The sequence below is a fragment of the Lygodium microphyllum genome, chromosome 5 (genome assembly GCF_053477565.2).
Source record: "Lygodium microphyllum isolate KBCC chromosome 5, Lygodium_microphyllum_v1.1.10, whole genome shotgun sequence".
Classification (NCBI taxonomy): Eukaryota; Viridiplantae; Streptophyta; class Polypodiopsida; order Schizaeales; family Lygodiaceae; genus Lygodium; species Lygodium microphyllum.
Genome location: NC_141139.1, coordinates 39240620 through 39250993, shown reverse-complemented (window position 1 = coordinate 39250993; position 10374 = coordinate 39240620).

The following is a 10374-nucleotide window of genomic DNA, read 5'->3' as shown; positions in this document are numbered from 1 at the left end:
CTTGAAGATTATCTAAGAGATCTGTGATAAGTGATGTTGTCGGTCCAACACGTGCTAATATTATGGGCATATTATGGGTAGGAGCTATAGACTATGGGCTATTGTAACTCAAGAACTTTAATAGAGCTTCATGCTTTGAGTAGCATTGATGGACACAATTACAATACCCATGCATCTAAACATCTCTATTTTTATGGCTTTTGGATGTTGCGGTTGTGGAACAATTCCATCTACATTATAAGAGCTCCAATGTCACATGCTTATAGCTCTTACCTCCCACTGCCTCCAAGTAGCTCTATTTGCTATGGCTAGAACTCCATCACTTACACCTAGATCCCCTCCATTGTGCAAGTGGAAGGCTTGTTCAAGACCTCTTTTAGTAAGAATATCTAGTTGATTTTGTGAATTAACATTACCCTTATGTAGAAAACATATATATGTGGAATTTAAAAACTCATTCTATAGATAAACTTGCACATTTTATTTATATATGTAAGTTTATCTTTTTTATATTCCTATATGTAAGTTTATGTCCCTGAGCACATGGTAATGTAAAGGCTCCACTAAGTGATCCAGTGGTATGCAAGTCTAGTGAGGTCAGATACCTTGTTAAAATATTTGGTTTTGAAGGTTATGCAACTCACCATTGTGGTTATATGATAAAGGTGGTTAAGGATGTTGAGCCCACTTGTTTTGAAGATGTTGTTCATCATGCTCTTTGGGATGCAACAATGGATAAGGAGATGGCTACTTTAGAGGCCAATAAGACTTGGGATCTAGTATCATGCCCTAAGGGTAAGAAAGCTATTGGCTATTGAGAGTGGATTTTCGGAGCCAATTTAATGTGCAAAAGTCCTCGATACATTTTGATGTCCGAAATCCAATGCAAATGTCCATTTGTCAATCGAAGGCCATTTGATCTCCCATTTAATCCCCATAAGGTTTGGCATTATGAAGAAACTACTAGATCTAGGAGTTGGAAAGTGCATGTCAAAGGCCGAGTCACAGATTTAGATGACAAAAAGTTGCCCGTCCAGTTGGATCACGATTTCGAGCTCTTTTGCAAGGATTGCGAGATTTTGGAAAAATTGAGGATTTTACGAGTTTTCATGGTTCTTTTGGTGTTCATATGGGGTCATATGGAGAATAATACTGGTTCTTGGTTCATGCAAGTTCTACATGTTTGAAAATAAGAAAAACCAATAATAAATAATAATATAAATTAAAAAAATCAAGAAAAATCAAAATATATTTTACATAGAAAATTACAAAAAATTATAAATATGTCCATGAATATATGGTGGGCCTAGGGCATGAGGTTTAGTCTTGACTTTATCCCCATTCTTTATGTTATAGTACATATTTATCACTTTTTATATACTAAAAACACAAAAAAAATTCTTTACACCTACCAACGAATGCAAATCATAAACGGTAGGGGAAAAGGATTGTGGAGAGTTAAGAATCCATTGAAATCTGATTTTATGCATATCTTAAAATATAGGATTTGTTCGTTTTAAGTCCAAGAAAGACAGTAGCATGAATTACTTCAGTGCTACCTTAGCAACAATACACTGCGTTATAGTGAAGACCTGAAAATAATTGTTTGTGCACAATCCACACTATTTGATCTATAAGTTGACTTGTTTGTGTACTTCATGGCATTCACTTTATATCCACATTTTATACATGGTATCATGAGAATCATCTCTTGATGCATATCACTTGTTTGCAAATATTCGACCCATGTTGAGTGCGAGGTTCCCTAAGTCATAGGTTTAGATGACCATTTTCCTTTGGGCCCTGATTTGGTAAGAATTGAATTATCTCTAGAATGAATATTAAAAGAGAGGAGTATGTTTCACATGTGCTTTATGTTGAAATGGCGCATCTTGGGGCTAATCCTCCCTGGGGTGTAGGAGAGTTGTAGTGGGCCATAGCAATCAGCTTGGGGGTGCTCTTTGTGTATGTGATACGAGGTGCTAGAAACTGTTATGTTTGGATACTCCAATTACTTGGAGTCGGGAAGGGCAACACATTGGACTATGCTTTAGAAATAATATCTACAAACACATTCTTTTGTTAAATTAGTTCATAGTGTCTATATACTCTTGGCCACGAGGCCGTGAGGTTGTTTAGGTGAGTTTAGGAGGCCCGACCCCGACTAGAGCCCTAGAGCTAGTGTCAACCAGGCCCATTTTTGGTCCCTGAGAACCGCCAATAAGTTGTAGTTTTTGAACCTTGGTCAAAAAGGGACTTAAAATTTATAGCCTTATTCATTAGGGGTGCACTAAAGTATTTGTAAAATGGGGCTTGCCCATGGTTTCAAACACTTGGCTTGCCCTATTCAAAATCTCCTAATGGACCTAATCAATTATATAGAGATTGAATCCTCTACGAGGGATGATCTATGTGTTCTAAAAAGTAAGAATTTAGTTGTTAGTTTGTCCTCTAGCACGATGGCATCACCTTGGTGTGGTCTTTATTCAAGAAACAATGTGCACAACCAGCCATTCTCTTAGAGGATATGCGACAAGTGTTTTGGAACTCGTGGCAGTCATGGCATCGACTAATGATTATGCTAAAGTCGTAATGCCATGGAAAAGTAGCGACACACAATGGAATCTTGTTGTAGTTGAAATGTCGCATGTGGTGGGTCACCATGCTAAAATATTAGGCCTCATAAGGACATTGGAAGCCATAGTTTGTTAAGGGGAAATCATTGCTCAAGAGGCATGACTGCTAAGGTCTAAATAATCTAGATGTATTTGTTTTAGGTAAGGGGCAAAGTTGCAACCTAAATTTATTAGGGAATTGCCTATGGATGGTCAAGGGATAGAAGATCCTCTAAGAAAGAATCAGAATGATGTGTTGAAAGTTATAGGACTCCCTAGACCACTCTGTGAGTTGGCAGAAAGGAAAGTCCATGGAGCAAGTAACCTTCTTACGCTAGTACAGATAAAAATGGAAGAGATTAGAGATCCCGAGATGTTGGGATTGGTTCAAGATGAATATAAAGATCTAGAGGACCCAATATTGATCCTGAAGAAGAGAACTGAATGCCCTCCTCCTTACAGGGATCTCCCAGTGTTTTATGGGCTATTAGATGAGGATCCAATGCTACATAGAGTATGGTCTAACTTGCCTTGTGAGTAGTTTTGATGATATACATAAAATTCATCCTTCCTAGTTTCGCATGTCGGATTTTTATGTATTAAATTTTATTCCCAATTTTGATGCTTTTTTATCATTTTTTTCTATGCAAACGAGTCTTATCCCTATTGGAACTGTGTTCTGAGGTGACAAGCCAGTCCTCCACATCCTCGGTGCTCTTTGTCCTTTTTCCCGCCCTTTAGTTTGACCGATAAAACTATCGATATTAATTTTCGTGTGTGTTTTCAGGCCCAATTTTTACATTTTTTCCATGTGAACGCCCTTAATTGTCACCAGACCTTTGTTTCATTTTCTTGCCCTCTTCCTCTCATCCTTTGTCCTATTTTTTCTTTTTGTCGTTCATCCATTTTGTGCTCGATTTACTTGTTATTAATTTTTTCGTAATTTTCATTTTCACATTTGGTGTGTTTCTACGCGAACGCCCGCGTTTCGTGATTTTTTGCGCATGGCTGTGTCTGTGCCGATGTCCTTTTCCTACATGAACACTCCAGTTGCCGTAATGCCTTTGTCGTCGCAAAATTTTTTTAACCCCCCGCTTGTGTTCATATATGCGAGACAGATCCTTTCTCTACTACTCGACAATTGTTCTTTAATGATGAGGATATTCTCAAGTTGTTACAGAAGTAGACCCATCAGGATGTGTTGGACCCTAAGAGGGCTATTACTACTTTACACATTGTGTCCCCATGATATCTAATCGTGTCTGGAAGCAGTTATGCCAATTCCTTTAGGACAGGTTTATGCCTGCCAAAACACCTTCTAACTACCTTTCGAAGGAGTTATTCACAGCTTTCCGAATGGTGTTAAAAGGAATTACTATTTGATTGAAGTTTCTATCTCATGTCAAAGATGGATCAACATTTTGTTAGAGCCACAAGGGGTAATGTGACTAATGTCACATTTGGTTCTTGCCTTTTTGTTTTCTTGGCATATGCTGCCTCTCCAAAGGAAGTTCCTACCTTACCACTTGATCCTCTAGAGGTTCCTCTTCCTCCTACTAAAAGCACTGATGTTGTCATTGAGGATCTTAATCCCTTCCCACGTGTGGTAATTCAGAGGAAGTGACTTAAACGCGTGGCTAAATCAGCCCCAACTCCTCCTCGAGTCTCCATTCCTGTTCAGTCTAGCAGTCAATTGGAAGCTTTTCTTACAATACCGAATCTTTTCAGAGCAGATCAAGATGGTACTCTGGATATTTCCATCCCTCTATACAACGCTTCATGACTGGAGACACAATTCCTTTGTTATGCAAAGATATTCGGAGCTCTATTCAACTCTTGATGACTGCTTGTATCTAACAGCTCTATTCTTCTTGTTGTGAAGAAGTTCAACATACCAAAGAAGAGTTGAATAAAGCGAATGATGAGCTCGCTTCTACTCAAGAAAGGTTTTCTGATCTTTGTACCTGGATGGAGTAACAGACTAAGATTATTGATGCTCAAAAATTGGAGATTTTTGGTTTGAAAATTTATTTGATTGACACTAAATCCCAAGTGGTTACTGCGATTGAGGAGCGGGATGGATTGCTGCAAGAATCTCAAGAGCTTAAAGCTTTGATAACTGCCCAAACAGAAGAGCTTAAATCAACTAATATCACCCTAGAACATAGCAACATTTAGATTCAACAACTTACAGAACAGTTGGCTCAATCCCATTCTACTTTGCAGAGTCCTATTGTACAGGTAGTTCCTTCCTTATCCCCTATGGATTTTGCGATCCTTCAAAGGAATGCTACCTTATGCCTCTTATTTTCCAAGCTAAGGTGGAAAGACTTAAGCCTAGAATGGATTTATTGTGGTCTTCATTTGAGTAGTTTCAGGAGTTTGTTTCTCCAAACCACTCTCTCTTTGTTTAGTATCAGCAACACAAGCTGGCCTTCTATATCAAGCTTTCAACGATGGATTTGCCTCTTTCAGAGGATGGTTGGAGTGGAGCTTGGTTTGCTGATTTATTGACTAAAGTGTCTAGAATGGCTTTTGAAGACTACATACACTATGTTGATGTCTTATATGTACTTGAGAGGTGATTTATTAATTCCAAATGATAAAGATTAAGCTTGGTATGTAGGGGATGTGGTACTACAAGCTACATTATATGTTAGATATTTGGAGTTGCAGATTGATCAGATGTTCAAGGCCTACTCTTCTAAAGTGGTTGATTGCCTTGAAACCTCTTGGCATAAAATGATTGACTTTGTGATCCTGAATCAACGACAAAACAAAGCCTCTGTTCATGTGCAGAAGTGGACCTCTTAGCCTACCTTTCAAAATAATCTCCATTTGATTTATCATTTTTTGATGCTTACCATCATCGATCCATCTTAGGTCTATCAGTTCCTATCTTATCTTATTATAAGCAGATGGCCCATAGATATGATACTTATCTTTCCCTTTATAAATCTAACTCCAGTTATTTTATCTCTTCATTTTCAACATTAAGGTGCTCCTCAAATTCCTAATTTCACTTAGTATTCTTTTATTGAGAATCAAGTATTTTCCCCTCCTCCTTCTTGTCCTTCGCCATCTATAAATATTCCTTCCACTTTTTCAGCCTATTTATTAATATCCTTTTTAACAAATTCTCCTAAGTTCTCAGCCAATCCCTCTTAAGCACATTCTTCGTTTTATGATTTTTCTTATCCATCTCTTCATCCTCTTTCCCTGGTTCCTCTTCCCTCTCCTACTACTTCTATCCCTCAGCCCCCTCAGTTGGTTAGTGCATATGCAGGCTTTGATCAAAAGATTCCTAGAAGATGCGGATGGAGTGCAGGATATTTACTTACTGGACCTCAGATCAATTGGCCATTGATTCCAGGAGAATAGATGATTTCTAGCCAAGTTTTCCAGAACTATCTTTATTTTTCTCAACACCATTTAACACCATATTGGAGAATATGGGAATTTCCTATAAGTTTGGGACACGTGGTCAAATCTTTGGATTTGTCGTAACTTGATCGAATGCTCTATAGCTCAATAGATTCCATTTTTCAAGCACTTTCCAATGATAGGTCATAACATATGGTTTTGAGAAACTTATGGGCATGTTATCTGGTGCCACCGTTTTAGTATTCAAAAAATGGGAATTGGGAGATTCCCAAACTCACTAATATTGTGTTATTTACAGTCTTCAGATCCTTCAGTGAGATTGATTGCTCACTTATTAGCTTAGTATTTGGCATATATGCATAGACATTCACATAATGATCAAAAGTCGATACCAAAGCTATGCATGAATGTGAATGTGACTATTGATCCTCAACAGTTGGATATCTTATACTTTCGTGCTCTTTTTTTACCTAGCAGATGCCTTGTCTTGGTGGAGAGGATGTGTTGTTTGCAATTTTTCCAAAATCCTCCCAAAACTTTTGTAGATGAATCCTTCTCTATGGATCACTTTCGTAATAACCACCAAGCCTTCATAAGGGATCATCTTCATTGCTACCCATGAATGTAATTTTTGATGATTCATAATGATATATCTCTTTTGGAGGTGCCATTCAATGGTTGTTTTGTGTAAGCGTGTGTGTGATGGTTATTTTGTTTTATGATTGGGTTGTGGTGGTTGGAGACTTGACACTGTTCAAAAAGATATTTTTTTTGAAGATTCATGGTGATGATGATGCTGAATGGATAGTTCAAGATGAAAAGATGCAGAATCTCTTATATCCTTTAACAGTTTGTTATGTTTTTATGTTTCCAAGTTGAGATAATGGATAAATGTGTTTTCCTTTTGTTGCAATTCTTCATTAGATACATGTTCTGAGTTGGGGTCATGCTTGGATGGTGTTTTTTGAAGAATCTAAAGAAGATCGAGATGAGCTATATTTCAAACTTATATTCTCTTTTTTCTAGGTCATGAGGATGCTCCCTGATTAAGTTTGGAGATATGTTGAGGGCTAAAATGATTTGGTTTTTTGGGTTGATTTTTGTTGTTTTTGTGGATTGAATGGTTGATTTGTGATGGATTTTGTATGATGTTTAGTTGTTTTGGAAGTGTTTGGGAGTATTATGAGTTTGATTATGTTTTGGAAGCTCATGATATTTTATAGTGGAGATATGATATTCTATTGATGTCATGTTAGTATCTAATTGATTATGTTTGGATATGTCGACCTTCTATTTTGTTCTGTTTTAATTCTGTATGAGGGGTTGGAGTAAGGATTGATAAAGTTTGAGATTGTTTGGAAGCTTATAGGTTGATTCTTGACGATTTTGAGTGATTTAAGTGAGCTAAAGGCTTCCTGATGCCTTTTGTAGACCCTCTACTGAGCTTTTGTAGAGCCTTTGTCTCTGTTTTGTTTTATTCAATATGCTCAACCCATCAACCATTTTAATGGTAGCAAAATAAAGAAATACTATCCATTTGGATGTCCTTTCCATGAATCACCCATGGTGAATGATGATAATGCTATGTTGTGTATAGAACATACCTTTTATGAATAGATTGAGCAAACCACATCAATATACTCATGAACCACACTTTTGACCAGATCCATCATACCCAATTACAAATTTTTGAGATGTTACCATTAGCAAATTGGAAATGGAAGATTCCCCTTATTTTGGTATGATTGCTATGGAGTCCGTCATCGCATTGGCAAATTTAACATACAATGCATCAAATGATAGATACCAACTAGATGAGAATGATTATAAGATATTTAATGACTTTCTCAAGGAGTAATCATTTTCATGCTCAAAGTAAGTGATTTTAATCTATGATAATGTTTGTATTGCCTTTCTAAATAAGGTCATTATCTTTATTGTAGTGTCTTCTTTCTTGTAGGTAATGGACGTTCAAGCTAGAACTTGGCAAGGTTGGGGTATACTCTTTCCAGGTGGAGTATTGCAACCGAAGAGTTCTTTTGAGATATCTTCAAACTAGTCATATGGCAATGTGCTACATTGATAGAAGTATATTTTTGCAGTTGAAGTATTAAGGTGATGTATCACTGTTGCATCATGGTTGAAATATGGTGCATATATTGTAAGTAATATCTAATCTTTTTCTTTTGATTTTGGTTATGCTATATACTTTGCATGCACTATTGATGTGTGAGTGCTTCGTGAGAGGGAATTTGTTTTTGTTTTGATTTTAGACCAATTTTGTGGCATTTTGATCTTTTGGGATTCTCAAGCAGCATAATGCATGGAGATGACTAGTCATGAAAGCAATGAAGTCAACAAACTTATGTATTATTCTTTTTTATAATATACAGTCTTTATCATACTACATAATCCAAATGTATAAGACATGCTTTGAACATGTGGATCTTGGAGTCTTTTGTGTATAGCTCTATGTTGTAGTGCTATTGTAAAAGTTTCATAACATTAACATCGTGTTTAGATATCCATCTTGGATCATTGTGAGAATTCCATGGCAAAATACTGTAGTATCATGTTTTAATTTGAATTGTACAAAAGGGGCCATGAAAATGCACATTCAATTCGATTTTTAGATTTACAGAGGGGGTATAACTATTGCCTTCAAAATTCACAAAAGGGGTATACAAAATGGTGAAATTTTTCTAAAAATGGGTTTTTAAAGTATCCTTTGAGTGCAGGTTATATAGAGGGCTTCTATAAGGTGACCCCCCCCACCCCCCCCCCCCCCCCCCCCCCCCCCCCCCCTCGAGATTGAGTCATGCTTCTTTAGTTGAGTTTGAAGCTCTTGCACCTACTTTTCTTGAAGATGTTTGAGTACCATGCCATGATTCTTTAGTTAACTTTAGAGATCATGCTAAGTCATGCTCCTTCAGTTGATTCTAAAACTTCTACTCTTGCTTTTTCTTGTATGTCCTTTAGCACCTTATTGCAATCCTAGAGTTGAGTTTGAAGCTCCTCAACCTACTTTTCAGATTCTATCGAGAAATTTTTGCATTCATCTTGTGTCCTCTACCCTAGAGCTCTTGGTTGCCCTTGAGTGCATTAGCTTTGTCTTCTTTAAGGTCTTCACACATCTGCTCAAGGGCTTCTATTCTTCCTATTGTACTCTACTTCTTGCAAGATTCTTGAGCATTCTTTGTGGTATGTGCTGGGTGAGAGCTCTTTTCTAGATTAGTTACAGTGACTTCAAGTATGGTTCTTGCTTTTTCCAACTCACTAATCTATTCCTAATTATCCTTATTTGAGTCATCAACTCATAGTGTGTTGCAGAGTTAGTTATTAGTTCTTTTGCCACCTTCTCCCTCCCTCTACTAGAGTTGCTTTTTCCTTTTTGGCCTATAAAATTTGCCACTTAGTGTGAGATTCTTTGATCCCTTGTTGTGCATGGACACTTCCACATATGCTTTGATAGCCATTTCATACTCTTCCTGAGACTACCTCATTCTAGCTTCTAGTTTTCTCCATTCCTTCTTTGACATCTTTTTAATAACACGAATTCATGTCTCCTTCATCGATGTCCTCCAAGGACGAGCTTACTTCTTCCTCTTTTCTCTGGTCTTCTTTTTCTTGCTTATATCATCAATATGGTTGGGGTTTCCTACCTCTCTATTCACCTCTCTTCTATTTCTATAGTATCCTCTAATGAATCCTTTGATAGTTTAGATGGCTCTGTGTATGGTGGTAGGATCTTAAGGAGGGGTATACCCATAATGATACCAATGATACGAGTAAGTTTGCTGCCATAGTTAATGATATTGTGGTTGGCCTCCTTGCAATTAAGCTTTACTTTAGGATTCTTTGGAGTGACCCTTTGTGCTTTGCTAAGGATTCAATGGCATGTTTTAGCTATGGAGCATTTAAGTCCTACTTAACCAAGTTTCTTGTCATTATAACCTCTTGGAGCCATTTAGGGATCTCGGTTGGGCTAGTCAAAAGTTTTGTTGTATAGAATATGAAGAGATGATTCAATAGCTATGTTATCACCCTCGACTCTCCTTCTAGGTTTTCTCTCAGGAGAAAAGCCCACATATTTTTACCTTTACTTGAGGTTAATGATTACTTGTTTGTGAACCAATTCTCAATTTCTTGATTTCTCTTGGATTCTTGAAGGTATCTAAAGGCCTAACTTTCCAATATCTTGGAGCTAATCTCTTAGTCTTTAAGGCTTAGTATTGGCAATTTGGTCTTGCCTTCCTTCCCTTTACAAAATTGGATTGAGCTTCCTAGCTTGAGAGTATAGATCATAACATGTGTGGGTAGTTTTATGTTTTAGTAGTTTTATTATTATTTACAAAGAAGATTGGTTATTTTATTT